The sequence below is a fragment of the Bos indicus x Bos taurus genome, chromosome 15 (assembly GCF_003369695.1).
Source record: "Bos indicus x Bos taurus breed Angus x Brahman F1 hybrid chromosome 15, Bos_hybrid_MaternalHap_v2.0, whole genome shotgun sequence".
NCBI classification, from domain to species: domain Eukaryota; kingdom Metazoa; phylum Chordata; class Mammalia; order Artiodactyla; family Bovidae; genus Bos; species Bos indicus x Bos taurus.
The window spans coordinates 83271606-83290403 of NC_040090.1; the positions used below are offsets into that span (position 1 = coordinate 83271606).

General features: G+C 38.1%; 1 pseudogene; it reads left to right on the forward strand.

The window, feature by feature from the left end:
- The first annotated feature begins 4297 nt into the window (after positions 1–4297).
- Positions 4298–7232, forward strand: LOC113905078 (annotated as a pseudogene).
- The last annotated feature ends 11566 nt before the right edge of the window (positions 7233–18798 follow it).

Sequence of the window (18798 nt, forward strand, 5' to 3'; positions counted from 1 at the left end):
TAGAATTTAATGAAAATGAAGTACTCTGTGAAAAGACTTACTGTATTCTATGTTTTAGAAATATAAAAATGATCATGTTTTAGGGCAGTGAACATATTCTCTATAATATTATAGTAATACATACATATCATTGCACATTTATTCAAATCCATAGAATGTACACCACCAAGAGTGAGCCCTGTGCTAAACCATGGACTTCAGGTGATTGCAATGTGTCAGTGTAAATTCATCAGTAAAATGCACCACTCCGGTGGGATATTTGATAATGGGGTGGAGGTTATATATGCGTTAGGGCAGGGACTGTATGGGAAATCTCTGAACCTTTCTCTTAATTTTATTGTGAACCTAAAGCTGCTATAAAAAAAATAAAGCCTTAAAAATAATAACAATGACAGCACATGATCTTATTAAATATAACAAGATATATTTAATTTTGCTATTTTGCATGACACTAATCAAAAATGAGCATTTAAGATCCTTCTGTAAGAAGTGAAAGTCACTCAGTCATGTCCGACTCTTTGCAACCCATGAACTATACAGACCATGGGAATTTGCAGGCCAGAATACTGGAGTGGGTAGCTATTTCCTTCTCCAGGGAAGGAAATAAGAAATCCAAAGTCACCAATGAATCATATCTGGGGTCACTGAAGGTCCAGACTTTATTTAGTTGGGACCACGTTGGATCAACTTGTACGCTTCCCACTTAGTTTCTTAGTATAGGGGATAGAAAGACATATCTCCCCTGGAAGCTGAATATCTTCAAGAAGATAGACTTTTCATTGCATATGAGCTTAAAGTCCAATTGAAATTTTTTTCTAATGACAATTTTGTTAAACAACTTAGTTATTTCTGTTCTTCAGTTCAATTCAGTTGCTCAGTTGTGTCCGACTCTTTGCAACCCCATGAATCGCAGCAAGCCAGGCCTCCCTGTCCATCACCGACTCCCAGAGTCCACTCAAACCCATGTCCATCGAGTCGGTAATGCCATCAAGCCATCTCATCCTATGTCGTCCCCTTCTCCTCCTGCCCCCATCCCTCCCAGCATCAGAGTCTTTTCCAATGAGTCAACTCTTCGCATGAGGTGGCCAAAGTATTGGAGTTTCAGGTTTAGCATCAGTCCTTCCAATGAACACCCAGGACTGATCTCCTTTAGAATGGATTGGTTGATCTCCTTGCAGTCCAAGGGATTCTCAAGAGTCTTCTCCAACACCACAGTTCAAAAGCATCAATTCTTTAGCACTCAGCTTTCTTCACAGTCCAGCTCTCACATCCATACATGACCACAGGAAAAAACATAGCCTTGACTAGACTGACCTTTGCTGGCAAAGCAATGTCTCTGCTTTTTAATATGCTAAGTTGGTCATAACTTTACTTCCAAGGAGTAAGCATCTTTTAATTTCATGGCTGCAATCACCATCTATAGTGATTTTGGAGCCCAGAAAAATAAAGTCTGGCACTGTTTCCACTGTTTCCCCATCTACTTCCCATGAAGTGATGGGACCAGATGCCAGGATCTTCGTTTTCTGAATGTTGAGCTTTAAGCCAGCTTTTTCACTCTCCTCCTTCATTTTCATCAAGAGGCTTTTTAGTTCCTCTTCACTTTCTGCCATAAGGGTGGTGTCATCTGCATATCTAAGGTTATTGATATTTCTCCTGGCAATCTTGATTCCAGCTTGTGCTTCTTCCAGCCCATCGGAATGAAGCAGGGAAAGGGCTAATAGAGTTTTGCCAAGAGAATGCACTGGTCATAGAAAACAGACTCTTCGAACTACACAAGAGAAGGCTCTACACATGGATATCACCAGATGGTCAACACTGAAATCAGATTGATTATATTCTTTACAGCCAAAGATGGAGAAGCTCTATACAGTCAACAAAAAGAAGACCAGGAGCTGGCTGTGGCCCGGATCATGAACTCCTTATTGCCAAATTCAGACTTAAATTGAAGAAAGTAGGGAAAACCAATAGACCATTCAGGTATGACCTAAATCAAATCCCTTATGATTATACAGTGGAAGTGAGAAATGGATCTAAGGGACTAGATCTGATAGACAGAGTGCCTGATGAACTATGGACGGACGTTCGTGACATTGTACAGGAGACAGGGATCAAGACCATTACCATGGAAAAGAAATGCAAAAAAGCAAAATGGCTGTCTGGGGAGACCTTACAAATAGCTGTGAAAAGAAGAGAAGCAAAAAGCAAAGGAGAAAAGGAAAGACATAAGCATCTGAATGTAGAGTTCCAAAGAATAGCAAGGAGAGATAAGAAAGCCTTCCTCAGCGATCAATGCAAAGAAATAGAGGGGGACAACAGAATGGGAAAGACCAGAGATCTCTTCAAGAAAATTAGAGATACCAAGGGAACATTTCATGCAGAGATGGGCTCGATAAAGGACAGAAATGGTATGGACCTACCAGAAGCAGAAGATATTAAGAAGAGGTGACAAGAATACACAGAAGAACTGTACAAAAAAGGTCTTTATGACCCAGATAATCACGATGGTGTGATCACTGACCTAGAGCCAGACATCCTGGAATGTGAAGTCAAGTGGGCCTTAGAAAGCATCACTATGAACAAAGCTAGTGGAGGTGATGGAATTCCAGTTGAGCTATTTCAAATTGTGAAAGATGATGCTGTGCAAATCTTGCACTCAAAATTTCTGTTCTTAGGTAACAAATAAATCGTAATAAAAGCTGTCTACATCATTTTAGGCCTCTACATTTTATATATCCCTACAAAAACATAATCAAACAATATACTCTTGCTTTCATGGCCTCTGGGTAGGTAGAAAACCTAGTTTTCAAAGTTTTTCTACTATGCCTTTGTTATTGTTCAGTCACTATGTCATGTCTGACTCTTTACCACTCCATGGACTGCAGCATATCAGGCTTCTCTTCCCTCCATGATCTCCTGGAGTTTGTTCAAATTCATGTCCATTAAGTCGGTGATGCTATCTAACCATCTTGTCCTCTGCCAACCCCTTCTCCTTTTGCTTTCAATATTTCCCAGCATCAGAATAATCCAACTAAGCTAGAAGTTTCAGTTTGATTTTCTTTTTATTCGCTTGATAAAGCATTTGCCTTATCATGTCCATTTGGAGAAGGAAACAGCAACCCACTCCAGTACTCTTGCCTGGAAAATCCCATGGATGGAGGAGCCTGGTAGGCTACAGTCCATGGAGTCATGAAGAGTTGGACATGACTGAGCGACTTCAGTTTCAGTTTCATTTTCAGTTTCACTTTCATGCATTGGAGAAGGAAATGGCAACCCACTCCAGTGTTATTGCCTGGAGAATCCCAGGGACGAGGGAGCCTGGTGGACTGCCATCTATGGGGTAACAAAGTTGGACACGATTGAACGACTGAGGTGACTTAGTAGCAGCAGTATCATATCCATTAAAATATTGCTTTCCTCTCTCCTTCCAAAGCCCTCCCTCCTCTGAGTTTTATCTCTGGATTCTAGACTTTTTCACATCCAGGGGCCTATGTTCCTTCTACTTTCTTCTTATCATGGGCCCATATTACTGTAGGTGTTATGTACTTTTATTTATTTATATTTAAATACACATTAAAATTTCTGAAAGCATCATTCCTAATTTCTGGTTACCATGAGAAAACTGGTGTGATACACAGTGCTGATATGATTTCAGCTACTCAGAAATGGAACTTAATGTTTATAACAGTTGTGCAGTTGTTTTATAGGTAAATAAAAATTTGGAATTGATGTTTTTGGAAAATGAAAAATCCCTCTTGGAAAGCTAACACTCATAATCATAATGGAAGTAACCACTACAATTGAAGGTACTGCATACCTGCATCTTCCATATGTTTTGCACATACTGAATTATCCAACCTTCATAGCAACCCTGAAAAGTAGATTGCTTTATCATATATTTTCACAGCTGGAGAAAATGAAATGCATAGAATCAAGGAATTTGTTAAATATACACCCTCATAGGCAGCAGATGGAGTGTGAATCTAGGCAGTGTGGCCTCAGATTCTATGCTAACTCTCAGACCTGATTTAAAACCTGACTTTCTTCAGTTAAAGTTCATCTCTTTAAAAAATTCTGAATTTTTCACTGATCGATTTACTCTTAGGAATTTGTACTTTTCTCCCTGCAGATGGTTTCTACTCTTATAACACCAATCATATGATGACTTACATAATTAGTGATCTTATATCCAAGTACCTTAAAACTCATATTAAACTTTTAGGAACAGTGAGGATGTTTTCCACATTCCTCACAATAACTCCAGATAATTTCAATTAAGTATTTAAAATGAAAGATAATTATGGAATTAATTGAAGGTGAGTGGATACTGTATTACTATTTTAAAGTTTTTTCAAAATATAGACTACATTAAAATAGGAAAATTGACAGCTTGTATTTTATAAAAAGGAACAAAGTCGCAGAAGAAGAAAAGAAGCAAAGTCATAAAAATGAAAATAGTAGAGACAGACTTACATAGTTCTTACTTACTATGAGCCACATCCTTCTTCATTTTATCTGCATAGTAAACATGATTATGACTGAAGTGATTTTCCCAAGATCTTGCAACTAGTAAATAGTGAATCGGGGATTTGAACCCAGACAAACTGACTCCAGCAACTGTATTCTTTACCAAGAAATATCATTTTGCTAGATTAATATTAATTGTAAATAAAACACCAAGATTACAAAATATAAGATGACAAAAAATAAAGGATACTCAGGACAATATATTTTCATAAAAATGTGGTAAAAAATAAAATGTGGCTTGTAATATAATTTGCTATACACATAATAAAAATACATTTTTGCTAACCAAGAGAGATAATACAATAAGCTCTTTTTGCTTTGCTTGTATGTGCATTAATTTTTCTGCAATATTCTAAAACTTTATATATAATTATATCAAGTCAATAATTAAACTATGGAAATTATAGTAATATGTGAAAATTATTATAATAATTCTAAGTGAAAGTCAGAAACTACAATGATTATTTCAATCAAACTATATGTGATATTAACAAATATCTAAAATAGAAAAATTATATTACTGTATATTGAAACTGCAGGATTTTTTTCAAACAATATTTTTAAGAAAGTTTTCTGGAAAATTTAGAGTAAAGACAGACAGTAAGATCATATATTAGATTATACACATATAGGAAGTTTTACAAGTCAAATCCATAGGCAGAAAGGCTCAGTACTTTAATGGGGTAAGTTCAGGAGTATAGTCAAGAGGGTAAATAGTAGTTTCCCAAATTACATAAACCTTAGTGTATTATCCACACATTTGTTATATTATGACTATCAGTGAAGCTGACATCTTGAACACAAGAGGCATAGGTAAAAATTGTCAAAGCATATTTCAACCAAGATTCCAATGGAGTCAGGTATAATAGACACAAAAATGAACCAAAGTAAGAATGGTTTCTTCAGCAGGGACTCTAATAATATTAGCAGTTAATATTGAAATAGTGCTATTTAGATTTTAGAGAACATAGAAAAGATATATAATGCCTGGAATATACATGTGTATATTGATGTCTATGTGGATACAAAATCGTCTTTAAATTTTTAGGAAAACTCAGAATAAAATATGGCAAGTATTTGTACTCCATTTCTTGTCTGAAGGCTGAATTTGGAAATGTTAAAGTCATTTGCTAACGGAAAGTACTAGTTCTGGAGTTCACAATCTTGGTTGGAATAAAAATTTTAAAGGCCATTCATTCTGTATTCTCAAAATGCAAAAACTTTGATCCAAGGTAGCTAACTTCTGAATCAATAGATAGATCTGGGAGAGATTAGGACATGTACAGATTTCCAGAGATTCATATCAGTTTAAAGACATTTGGAACAAACAGAGCGTGAAACAAAAACTAGGACTTCAGAATTCAGTCCACTTATCTTCCCGAGATGTCTATTCTTTTCTTCTTTCTGCAGACTAAACCTTTGTCAACTACATCTTATCTACAGTCATTATCATGTCAGTGAATAAGAGTGTGACTGAATTCATTCTCTGTGGCTTGACACAGGATGCAGGAAAGCAGAAAGTGATATTTGGAGTCTTCTTCTTCTTTTTTTTTTTTTTTGAACTGAATATACAGGCTATATTTTCTTTTTTTAAAATTTAAATTTATTTATTTTAATTGGAGGCTAATTACTTTACAATATTGTATTGGTTTTGCCATACATCAACATGAATCCGCCACAGGTGTACACGTGTTCCCCATCCTGAACCCCCTCCCACCTCTCTCCCTGTACCATCCCTCTGGGTCATCCCAGTGCACCAGCCCCAAGCATCCTGTATCCTGCATCAAACCTGGACTGGCGATTCATTTCTTATATGATATTATACATGTTTCAATGCCACTCTCCAAAATCATCCCACCCTCTCCCTCTCCCACAGAGTCCAAAATGGAGTCTTCTTGATCTTATGCCTTGCAACACTGTTGGGGAACTTATTGTAGTGACTGTTAAGACAAGCAGGACATTTTGGGAGTCCCATATATTTCTTCCTATTCTATCTGTCCTTTGCTGATGCATGCTTCTCTACAATCACAGTCCCCAGGATGCCCTTTCTCAGGAGAAAACCATTTCCTACAATGAGTGCATGACCCAGGTCTTTGCAGCCCATTTCTTTGGATGCATGGAGATCTTTGTGCTCATCCTCATGGCCTTTGATCACTGCATAGCCATTTGTAAACCCTTGCGATATACAACCCTCATGAACCAGCACCTTTTTGGTGTGTTGGTGATTTTAGCCTGGGCGGGGTCTTGTATTCACTCTTCAGCACAGATTTTCCTGGCTTTGAGGTTGCCCTTCTGTGGCCCCAAAGTGATTGACCATTATTTCTGTGCCTTGCAGCCCTTGTTGAAACTTGCCCGCATGGACACTTTTGTGATAAATTTGTTTGTTGTTTCTAATAGTGGGGCCATATGCATGGCGGGGGTCATAATCCTATTTATCTCTTATGTTGTCATCTTGTACTCACTGAGAAACCACAGTGCAGAAGCAAGGTGAAAGCCCTCTCTACATGCACCTTCCACTTCATGTGGTTGTCTTATTTTTTGGCCCATGTATATTCATATACACATGCCCACCAACCACATTTCCAATAGACAAGATGGTGGCTGTATTTTATACAATTGGGACACCCTTGCTTAACCCACTGATCTATACACTATGGAATGAAGAAGTGAAAAATGCCATGAAAATGTTATGGTATAGTAAAGCATGACTTCAGTTGATAAGTGTATATACAGGAATCCTTGTGTATATTTCCTTAATGATTTAGTTCTGCTTTATGGACAGAAGAAATAGCATATATTTGTTCAGAAGCAAGAATAAAGAAATACATGGATATAAGGACAGAGATACACAGTATCCTTATTCTGAGAGGCTTGCTTTAGAAAATAAAATCCATAACAATTTTGAACAACCTCTGATGACTCTTACTTTTTTTCTATCAACATCAGACAATATTCATATGATAATTTAGTTTCCTGTACAAATATTTCTTCAGAGAGAAATGGACTGACAGAATATGTGTGTGTGTGTGTATGTGTGCTTGCACACACACGCATACGTGCACATTGATTCTTTTTCTAGATTTTGTTCTAGTTCTTATGAAGGTGGTCATAAGAGCTTATCCATAAGGACTGGAACTTTACAGAATCATGGTTTCTGTCTTGAAAACCTAACAATTAGACAAGATTCTCTTAGAAAATGTTACTCTGGAAATCAGTGCTGAATCCACCTCACTAGTGTATCTACCCTGATGACCCTCAAACTCCTATAAAAGCTGGAACTTTGAGAGCCCCATGAACAGTATGAAAAGGCAAAATGATAGGATACTGAAAGAGAAACTCCCCAGGTCAGTAGGTGCCCAATATGCTACTGGAGATCAGTGGAGAAATAACTCCAGAAAGAATAAAGGGATGGAGGCAAAGCAAAAAGAATACCCATCTGTGGATGTGACTGGTGATAGAAGCAAGGTCTGATGATATAAAGAGCAATATTGCATAGGAACCTGGAATGTCAGGTCCATGAATCAAGGCAAATTGGAAGTGGTCAAACAAGAGATGGCAAGAGTGAGTGTTGACATTCTAGGAATCAGTGAACTAAAATGGACTGGAATGGGTGAATTTAACTCAGATGACTATTATATCTACTACTGTGGGCAGGAATCCCTCAGAAGAAATGGAGTGGCCATGATGGTGAACAAAAGAGTCCGAAATGCAGTACTTGGATGCGATCTCAAAAACGACAGAATGATCTCTGTTCTTTTCCAAGGCAAACCATTCAATATCACAGTAATCCAAGTCTATGCCCCAACCAGTAACGCTGAAGAAGCTGAAGTTGAATGGTTCTATGAAGACCTACAAGACCTTTTAGAACTAACACCCAAAAAAGATGTCCTTTTCATTATAGGGGACTGGAATGCAAAAGTAGGAAGTCAAGAAACAAATTTGGCCTTGGAATAAGGAATGAAGCAGGGCAAAGACTAATAGAGTTTTGCCAAGAAAATGCCCTGGTTATAACAAACACCATCTTCCAACAACACAAGAGAAGACTCTATACATGGACATCACCAGATGGTCAACACTGAAATCAGATTGATTATATTCTTTGCAGCCAAAGATGGAGAGACTCTATACAGTCAGCAAAAACAAGACCAGGAGCTGACTGTGGCTCAGACCATGAACTCCTTATTGCCAAATTCAGACTTAAATTGAAGAAAGTAGGGAAAACCAATAGACCATTCAGGTATGACCTAAATCAAATCCCTTATGATTATACAGTGGAAGTGAGAAATGGATCTAAGGGACTAGATCTGATAGACAGAGTGCCTGATGAACTATGGACGGACGTTCGTGACATTGTACAGGAGACAGGGATCAAGACCATTACCATGGAAAAGAAATGCAAAAAAGCAAAATGGCTGTCCCGGGAGGGCTTATAAATAGCTGTGAAAAGAAGAGAAGTGAAAAGCAAAGGAGAAAAGGAAAGATATAAACATCTGAATGCAGAGTTCCAAAGAATAGCAAGAAGAGATAAGAAAGCCTTCTTCAGCGATCAGTGCAAAGAAATACAGGGAAACAACAGAATGGGAAAGACTAGAGATCTCTTTTGATATTTGGCAAAACTAATACAATTATGTAAAGTTTATTTTATTTATTTATTTTTTTTTAGTTTTCTTTTTTTTTTTTCTCTAATTTTATTTTATTTTTTAAACTTTACATAATTGTATTAGTTTTGCCAAATATCAAAATGAATCCGCCACAGGTATACATGTGCTCCCCATCCCGAACCCTCCTCCCTCCTCCCTCCCCATACCATCCCTCTGGGCCGTCCCAGTGCACCAGCCCCCAGCATCCAGCATCATGCATCGAACCTGGACTGGCAACTCGTTTCCTACATGATATTTTACATGTTTCATTGCCATTCTCCCAAATCTTCCCACCCTCTCCCTCTCCCACAGAGTCCATAAGACTGTTCTATACATCAGTGTCTCTTTTGCTGTCTCGTACACCAGGTTATTGTTACCATCTTTCTAAATTCCATATATATGCGTTAGTATACTGTATTTATGTTTTTCCTTCTGGCTTACTTCACTCTGTATAATAGGCTCCAGTTTCATCCACCTAATTAGAACTGATTCAAATGTATTCTTTTTAATGGCTGAGTAATACTCCATTGTGTATATGTACCACAGCTTTCTTATCCATTCATCTGCTGATGGACATCTAGGTTGCTTCCATGTCTTGGCTATTATAAACAGTGCTGCGATGAACATTGGGGTACACGTGTCTCTTTCCCTTCTGGTTTCCTCAGTGTGTATGCCCAGCAGTGGGGTTGCTGGATCATAAGGCAGTTCTATTTCCAGTTTTTTAAGGAATCTCCACACTGTTCTCCATAGTGGCTGTACTAGTTTGCATTCCCACCAACAGTGTAAAAGGGTTCCCTTTTCTCCACACCCTCTCCAGCATTTATTATTCGTAGACTTTTGGATCGCAGCCATTCTGACTGGTGTGAAATGGTACCTCATAGTGGTTTTGATTTGCATTTCTCTGATAATGAGTGATGTTGAGCATCTTTTCATGTGTTTGTTAGCCATCTGTGTGTCTTTTTTGGAGAAATGTCTATTTAATTCTTTGGCCCATTTTTTGATTGGGTCGTTTATTTTTCTGGAGTTGAGCTGTAGGAGTTGCTTGTATATTTTTGAGATTAGTTGTTTGTCCGTTGCTTCATTTGCTATTATTTTCTCCCATTCTGAAGGCTGTCTTTTCACCTTGCTAATAGTTTCCTTTGATGTGCAGAAGCTTTTAAGGTTAATTAGGTCCCATTTGTTTATTTTTGCTTTTATTTCCAATATTCTGGGAGGTGGGTCATAGAGGATCCTGCTGTGATGTATGTCGGAGAGTGTTTTGCCTATGTTCTCCTCTAGGAGTTTTATAGTTTCTGGTCTTACGTTTAGATCTTTAATCCATTTTGAGTTTATTTTTGTGTATGGTGTTAGAAAGTGGTCCAGTTTCATTCTTTTACAAGTGGTTGACCAGATTTCCCAGCACCACTTGTTAAAGAGATTGTCTTTAATCCATTGTATATTCTTGCCTCCTTTGTCGAAGATAAGGTGTCCATATGTGCGTGGATTTATCTCTGGGCTTTCTATTTTATTCCATTGATCAATATTTCTGTCTTTGTGCCAGTACCATACTGTCTTGATAACTGTGGCTTTGTAGTAGAGCCTGAAGTCAGGTAGGTTGATTCCTCCAGTTCCATTCTTCTTTCTCAAGATCGCTTTGGCTATTCGAGGTTTTTTGTATTTCCATACAAATTGTGAAATTATTTGTTCTAGCTCTGTGAAGAATACTGTTGGTAGCTTGATAGGGATTGCGTTGAATCTATAAATTGCTTTGGGTAGTATACTCATTTTCACTATATTGATTCTTCCAATCCATGAACATGGTATATTTCTCTATCTATTAGTGTCCTCTTTGATTTATTTCACCAGTGTTTTATAGTTTTCTATATATAGGTCTTTAGTTTCTTTAGGTAGATATATTCCTAAGTATTTTATTCTTTCCGTTGCAATGGTGAATGGAATTGTTTCCTTAATTTCTCTTTCTGTTTTCTCATTATTAGTGTATAGGAATGCAAGGGATTTCTGTGTGTTGATTTTATATCCTGCAACTTTACTGTAGTCATTGATTATTTCTAGTAATTTTCTGGTGGATTCTTTAGGGTTTTCTATGTAGAGGATCATGTCATCTGCAAATAGTGAGAGTTTTACTTCTTCTTTTCCAATTTGGATTCCTTTTATTTCTTTTTCTGCTCTGATTGCTGTGGCCAAAACTTCCAAAACTATGTTGAATAGTAATGGTGAAAGTGGGCACCCTTGTCTTGTTCCTGACTTTAGAGGAAATGCTTTCAATTTTTCACCATTGAGGATAATGTTTGCTGTGGGTTTGTCATATATAGCTTTTATTATGTTGAGGTATGTTCCTTCTATTCCTGCTTTCTGGAGAGTTTTTATCATAAATGGATGTTGAATTTTGTCAAAGGCTTTCTCTGCATCTATTGAGATAATCATATGGTTTTTATTTTTCAATTTGTTAATGTGGTGTATTACATTGATTGATTTGCGGATATTGAAGAATCCTTGCATCCCTGGGATAAAGCCCACTTGATCATGGTGTATGATCTTTTTAATGTGTTGTTGGATTCGGATTGCTAGAATTTTGTTAAGGATTTTTGCATCTATGTTCATCAGTGATATTGGCCTGTAGTTTTCTTTTTTTGTGGCATCTTTGTCAGGTTTTGGTATTAGGGTGATGGTGGCCTCATAGAATGAGTTTGGAAGTTTACCTTCCTCTGCAATTTTCTGGAAGAGTTTGAGCAGGATAGGTGTCAGCTCTTCTCTAAATTTTTGGTAGAATTCAGCTGTGAAGCCGTCTGGACCTGGGCTTTTGTTTGCTGGAAGATTTTTGATTACAGTTTCAATTTCCGTGCTTGTGATGGGTCTGTTAAGATTTTCTATTTCTTCCTGGTCCAGTTTTGGAAAGTTGTACTTTTCTAAGAATTTGTCCATTTCTTCCACGTTGTCCATTTTATTGGCATATAATTGTTGATAGTAGTCTCTTATGATCCTTTGTATTTCTGTGTTGTCTGTTGTGATCTCTCCATTTTCGTTTCTAATTTTGTTGATTTGATTTTTCTCCCTTTGTTTCTTGATGAGTCTGGCTAATGGTTTGTCAATTTTATTTATCCTTTCAAAGAACCAGCTTTTGGTTTTGTTGATTTTTGCTATGGTCTCTTTTGTTTCTTTTGCATTTATTTCTGCTCTAATTTTTAAGATTTCTTTCCTTCTACTAACCCTGGGGTTCTTCATTTCTTCCTTTTCTAGTTGCTTTAGGTGTAGAGTTAGGTTATTTATTTGACTTTTTTCTTGTTTCTTGAGGTGTGCCTGTATTGCTATGAACTTTCCCCTTAGGACTGCTTTTACCGTGGCCCACAGGTTTTGGGTTGTTGTGTTTTCATTTTCATTCGTTTCTATGCAAATTTTGATTTCTTTTTTGATTTCTTCTGTGATTTGTTGGTTATTCAGCAGCGTGTTGTTCAGCCTCCATATGTTGGAATTTTTAATAGTTTTTCTCCTGTAATTGAGATCTAATCTTACTGCATTGTGGTCAGAAAAAATGCTTGGGATGATTTCTATTTTTTTGAATTTACCAAGGCTAGCTTTATGGCCCAGCATGTGATCTATCCTGGAGAAGGTTCCATGTGCGCTTGAGAAAAAGGTGAAATTCATTGTTTTGGGATGAAATGACCTATAGATATCAATTAGGTCTAACTGGTCTATTGTATCGTTTAAAGTTTGTGTTTCCTTGTTAATTTTCTGTTTAGTTGATCTATCCATAGGTGTAAGTGGGGTATTAAAGTCTCCCACTATTATTGTGTTATTGTTAATTTCTCCTTTCATACTTGTTAGCATTTGTCTTACGTACTGTGGTGCTCCCGTGTTGGGTGCATATATATTTATAATTGTTATATCTTCTTCTTGGATTGATCCTTTGATCATTATGTAGTGACCTTCTTTGTCTCTTTTCAGAGCCTTTGTTTTAAAGTCTATTTTATCTGATATGAGTATTGCTACTCCCGCTTTCTTTTGGTCCCTATTTGCATGGAAAATCTTTTTCCAGCCCTTCACTTTCAGTCTGTATGTGTCCCCTGTTTTGAGGTGGGTCTCTTGTAGACAACATATGTAGGGGTCTTGTTTTTGTATCCATTCAGCCAGTCTTTGTCTTTTGGTTGGGGCATTCAACCCATTTACGTTTAAGGTAATTACTGATAAGTATGTTCCCGTTGCCATTTACTTTATTGTTTTGGGTTCGAGTTTAAACACCGTTTTTGTGTTTCCTGTCTAGAGAATATCCTTTAGTATTTGTTGGAGAGCTGGTTTGGTGGTGCTGAATTCTCTCAGCTTTTGCTTGTCTGAAAAGCTTTTGATTTCTCCTTCATACTTGAATGAGATCCTTGCTGGGTACAATAATCTGGGCTGTAGGTTATTTTCTTTCATCATTTTAAGTATGTCTTGCCATTCCCTCCTGGCTTGAAGAGTTTCTATTGAAAGATCAGCTGTTATCCTTATGGGAATTCCCTTGTGTGTTATTTGTTGTTTTTCCCTTGCTGCTTTTAATATTTGTTCTTTGTGTTTGATCTTTGTTAATTTGATTAATATGTGTCTTGGGGTGTTTCTCCTTGGGTTTATCCTGTTTGGTACTCTCTGGGTTTCTTGGACTTGGGTGATTATTTCCTTCCCCATTTTAGGGAAGTTTTCCACTATTATCTCCTCAAGTATTTTCTCATGGTCTTTCTTTTTGTCTTCTTCTTCTGGAATCCCTATGATTCGAATGTTGTAGCGTTTAATATTGTCCTGGAGGTCTCTGAGATTGTCCTCATTTCTTTTAATTCGTTGTTCTTTTATCCTCTCTGATTCATTTATTTCTACCATTCTATCTTCTAATTCACTAATCCTGTCTTCTGCCTCTGTTATTCTACTATTTGTTGCCTCCAGAGTGTTTTTAATTTCACTTATTGCATTATTCATTATATATTGACTCTTTTTTATTTCTTCTAGGTCCTTGTTAAACCTTTCTTGCATCTTCTCAATCCTTGTCTCCAGGCTATTTATCTGTGATTCCATTTTAGTTTCAAGATTTTGGATCAATTTCACTATCATTATTCGGAATTCTTTATCAGGTAGATTCCCTATCTCTTCCTCTTTTGTTTGGTTTGGTGGGCATTTATCCTGTTCCTTTATCTGCTGAGTATTCCTCTGTCTCTTCATCTTGTTTAAATTGCTGAGTTTGGGGTGTCCTTTCTGTATTCTGGCAGTCTGTGGAGTTCTCTTTATTGTGGCTTTTCCTCACTGTGTGTGGGTTTGTACAGGTGGCTTGTCAAGGTTTCCTGGTTAGGGAAGCTTGTGTCGGTGTTCTGGTGGGTGGAGCTGTATTTCTTCTCTCTGGAGTGCAATAAAATGTCCAGTAATGAGTTATGAGATGTCTATAGTTTTGGGGTGACTTTGGGCAGCCTGTATCTTGAAGCTCAGGGCTGTGTTCCTTTGTTGCTGGAGAATTTGCTTGGTATGTCTTGCCCTGGAACTTATTGGCCCTTGTGTGGTGCTTGGTTTCAGTGTCGGTATGGAGGCATTTGATGAGCTCCTGTCAATGAATGTTCCTTGGAGTCAGGAGTTCCCTGGAGTCAGGGTTTGGACTTAAGTCTCCTGCTTCCGATTATCGGTCTTATTTTTACAGTAGTTTCAAAACTTCTCCTTCTATATAACACCATTGATAAAACATCTACATTAAAGATGATAAGTTTCTCTACAGTGAGGGTCACTCAGAGAGGTTCACAGGGTTACATGGAGAAGAGAAGAGGGAGGAGGGAGTTAGAGGTGACCCAAATGAGATGAGGTGAATCAATAGTGGAGAGAGTGGGCTAGCCAGTAGTCACTTCCTTATGTGCACTCCACAACTGGACCACTCAGAGATGTTCACGGGGTTATACAGAGAAGAGAAGGAGGAAGGTAACTGAGGTGGCCAGAAGGATAAAAGGGGGGAATGAAAAGGAGGGAGACAGATCCAGCCAGTAATCAGTTCCCTAAGTGTTCTCCACCGTCTGGAACACACAGAAATTCACAGAGTTGGGTAGAGTAGAGAGGGGTTAGGGAGGAGACACAGGCGACCTGGTGGAGAAAAAGGAGGGTCCAAAGGGAGAGAGAGCAGTCAAGCCAGTAATCTCACTCCCTAGTGAAAAATGGGTCCTGAAGATTGGGTCCTTAAAGGTACAAAATTGGTAACAAATACATAAAAGCAAAAATTAAAAATCTAGAGTAGAGTTTGGAATTTCAAAAATACGACGTTAAAGAAAAGAAGAAGGAAAAGAAAGAGAGAAAGAACGAACAAACAAAAACAAACAAGGTCGCGAAAATTATAAAGAAAGTACAGGTACAAAATTGATAACTAATACCAGAAAGCGAAAATTAAAAATCTAGAGTAGAGTTTGGAATTTCAAAAATACGATGTTAAAGAAAAGAAGAAGGAAAAGAAAGAGAGAAAAAACGAACAAACAAAAACAAACAAGGTCGCGAAAATTATAAAGAAAGTACAGGTACAAAATTGATAACTAATACCAGAAAGCAAAAATTAAAAATCTAGAGTAGAGTTTGGAATTTCAAAAATACAATGTTTAAAAAAAAAAAAAAGAAGAAGAAGAAGAAAAATAAAGAGAGAAAACAAACAACAAATACGAACAATGTCACAAAAGTTATAAAGAAAACACAGGTACAAAATTGATATCAAATACCAAAAAGCATAAATTAAAAATCTAGAGTAAAGTTTGGAATTTCAGATATACAATGTTATATAAAAGAAGAAGAGAAAGAAACAGAGAAGAAGAAAAAAGAAAAAAAAAAAAAGTCACAGAAATTATATAAAAAAAAACTATAGGTACAAAATTGATAACATATACCAAAAAGCGAAAATTAAAAATCTAGAGTAGAGTTTGGAATTTCAAAAATACAATGTTAAAGAAAAGAAGAAAAAAACAAAGACCAAAAAAAAAAAAAAAAACCAAGGTCAAAAAATTATAAAATATATATATATGAAGTTTGCTGAAGAAGAAAAAAATAGGGTCTTTTTTTTTTTTTTTGCAAAGTAATAGGTTATAAAAGTGAAAATTAAAGGAACAATAGAGGACTTAAATTTTTTTTTTTTAATTAAAAAAAAAAAGAAAGAATGATCGTAAAAATAATAAAAATATATCTAGGACTTTTTTGTTTTTTTTTTTTGTGGGTGTTGTGGGTTCAGTTCATTTTTGGCTAGTTCCTTGGTCAGATTTATATTTCTCAAGATCTATAGGCCCCTTCCTATGTAGTCCGTAGTAACCACAGGGTTTTGATCTATTGCCTGTAGCTTCCAAGGCGTTTCCCTCTGTTATATCTTCTTCTGTTTGCTAGTCTCTTCAGTATCTGGTTTCCGCCCTGACTCAAAGGGCACGGTGGAGGACACTTTTTTTTTTTTTTTTTTTAGGCTTACTTGTTCAGTCGCGCTGTGGGGAGGAAGGGAGGGATGCTGCAAACAAATAACACTGGCGTGGGCTCGCAGTGCCTCAGCCACCCTGGGTCTGCCCCCGCTCACGGCGCGTGTAGCCTCCCTGTCCACACTGCTCGGACTCTAGGTTGTTCCGCCGGGAACAATCCGAGGCTGGCCCTGGGCTGCATGCACCTCCCAGGTCCAAGCCGCTCAGGTTCAGGCACTCGGGTAGTCCTCAGAGGCACAGACTCAGTTGGGCCTGCGTTTTGTGCTCTTCCCAGGTCCGAGCGCCAATTTGCTCTTCCCAGGCGAGCGCCAATGCTGCGACTTATCGCCTCCCCGCCACTCGGTTATCTGGATGTAAAACCAGCGCACCTTCTCAGGCAGATGTTGACCGTCCAGACCCCCAAGAAGTTTTAGTTAGCAAAGAAGCCTGCTTACAATTTTATAGATAATGTCTCTCTGGGGCTGCGATTGCCCCCTTCCGGCTCTGGCTGCCTGTCACCAGAGGGGGAAGGTCTGCAGCCGGCTATCTCTGTTCAGTCCTTTGTTTCGTGCGCGGGCCTGGCGGTCTTAGGTTAGGGCTGGCTTTTCGCGTGGTAGGTATCCCACAGTCTGGTTTGCTAGCCCAAATTATTTCGCTCAGATAGCGCTCAGGGTATTCAGGCCAGATTCTTACTCTCAGCGATGCAGCCCACGCCGCGCCTCCCTGCCCAGCCCCGGCTTGCTAATGGCGGATGCAGGCGTCTGCGCTGCTTCTCTGCTGGGGGAGTTACTGTAGGGCTCGCAATCTGTGAGTTTTAAATTGTTTATTTATTTCTTCTCCCTGTTATGTTGCCCTCTGTGCTTCCAAAGCTCGGCACAGATTCGGCAGTGAGAAGGTTTCCTGATGTTTGGAAACTTCTCTCTTTTTAAGATTCCCTTCCCGGGACGGAACTCCGTCCCTCCCTCTTTTGTCTCTTTTTTTTTGTTTTTAATATTTTTTCCTACCTCCTTTCGAAGAGTTGGGTTGCTTTTCTGGGTGCGTGATGTCCTCTGCCGGCATTCAGAAGTTGTTTTGTGGAATTTACTCGACGTTTAAATGCTCTTTTGATGAATTTGTGGGGGAGAAAGTGTTCTCCCCGTCCTACTCCTCCGCCATCTTGGCTCCTCCCTATATGTAAAGTTTAAAAATAAAATAAAATTAAAAAAAAAAAAAGAAAAGCCCATGCAACGACAAAGACCCAACACAGCCAAAAATAAATAAACTTTTTTCTTAAAAAAAAAAAAAAAGAAAATCAGAGATACCAAAGGAACATTTCATGCAAAGGTGGGCTCGATAAAGGACAGAAATGGTATGGACCTAACAGAAGCAGAAGATATTAAGAAGAGATGGCAAGAATACACAGAAGAACTGTACAAAAAAGACCTTCACGACCCAAATAATCACGATGGTGTGATCACTCACCTAGAGCCAGACATCCTGGAATGTGAAGTCAAGTGGGCCTTAGAAAGCATCACTATGAACAAAGCTAGTGGAGGTGATGGAATTCCAGTTGAGCTATTCCAAATCCTGAAAGATGATGCTGTGAAAGTGCTGCACTCAATATGCCAGCAAGTTTGGAAAACTCAGCAATGGCCACAGGACTGGAAAAGGTCAGTTTTCATTCCAATCCCAAAGACAAGCAATGCCAAAGAGTGCTCAGACTACCGCCCAATTGCACTCATCTCACACGCTAGTAAAGTAATGCTCAAAATTCTCCAAGTCAGGCTTCAGCAATATGTGAACCGTGAACTTCCTGATGTGCAAGCTGGTTTTAGAAAAGGCAGAGGAACTAGAGATCAAATTGCCAACATCCACTGCATCATGGAAAAAGAAAGAGAGTTCCAGAAAAACATCTATTTCTGCTTTATTGACTATGCCAAAGCCTTTGACTGTGTGGATCACAATAAACTGTGGAAAATTCTGAAAGAGATGGGAATACCAGACCACCTGATCTTCCTCTTGAGAAATTTGTATGCAGGTCAGGAAGCAACAGTTAGAACTGGACATGGAACAACAGACTGGTTCCAAATAGGAAATGGAGTACGTCAAGGCTGTATATTGTCATCCTGCTTATTTAACTTATATGCAGAGTACATCATGAGAAACGCTGGACTGGAAGAAGCACAAGCTGGAATCAAGATTGCTGGGAGAAATATCAATAGCCTCAGATATGCAGATGACAC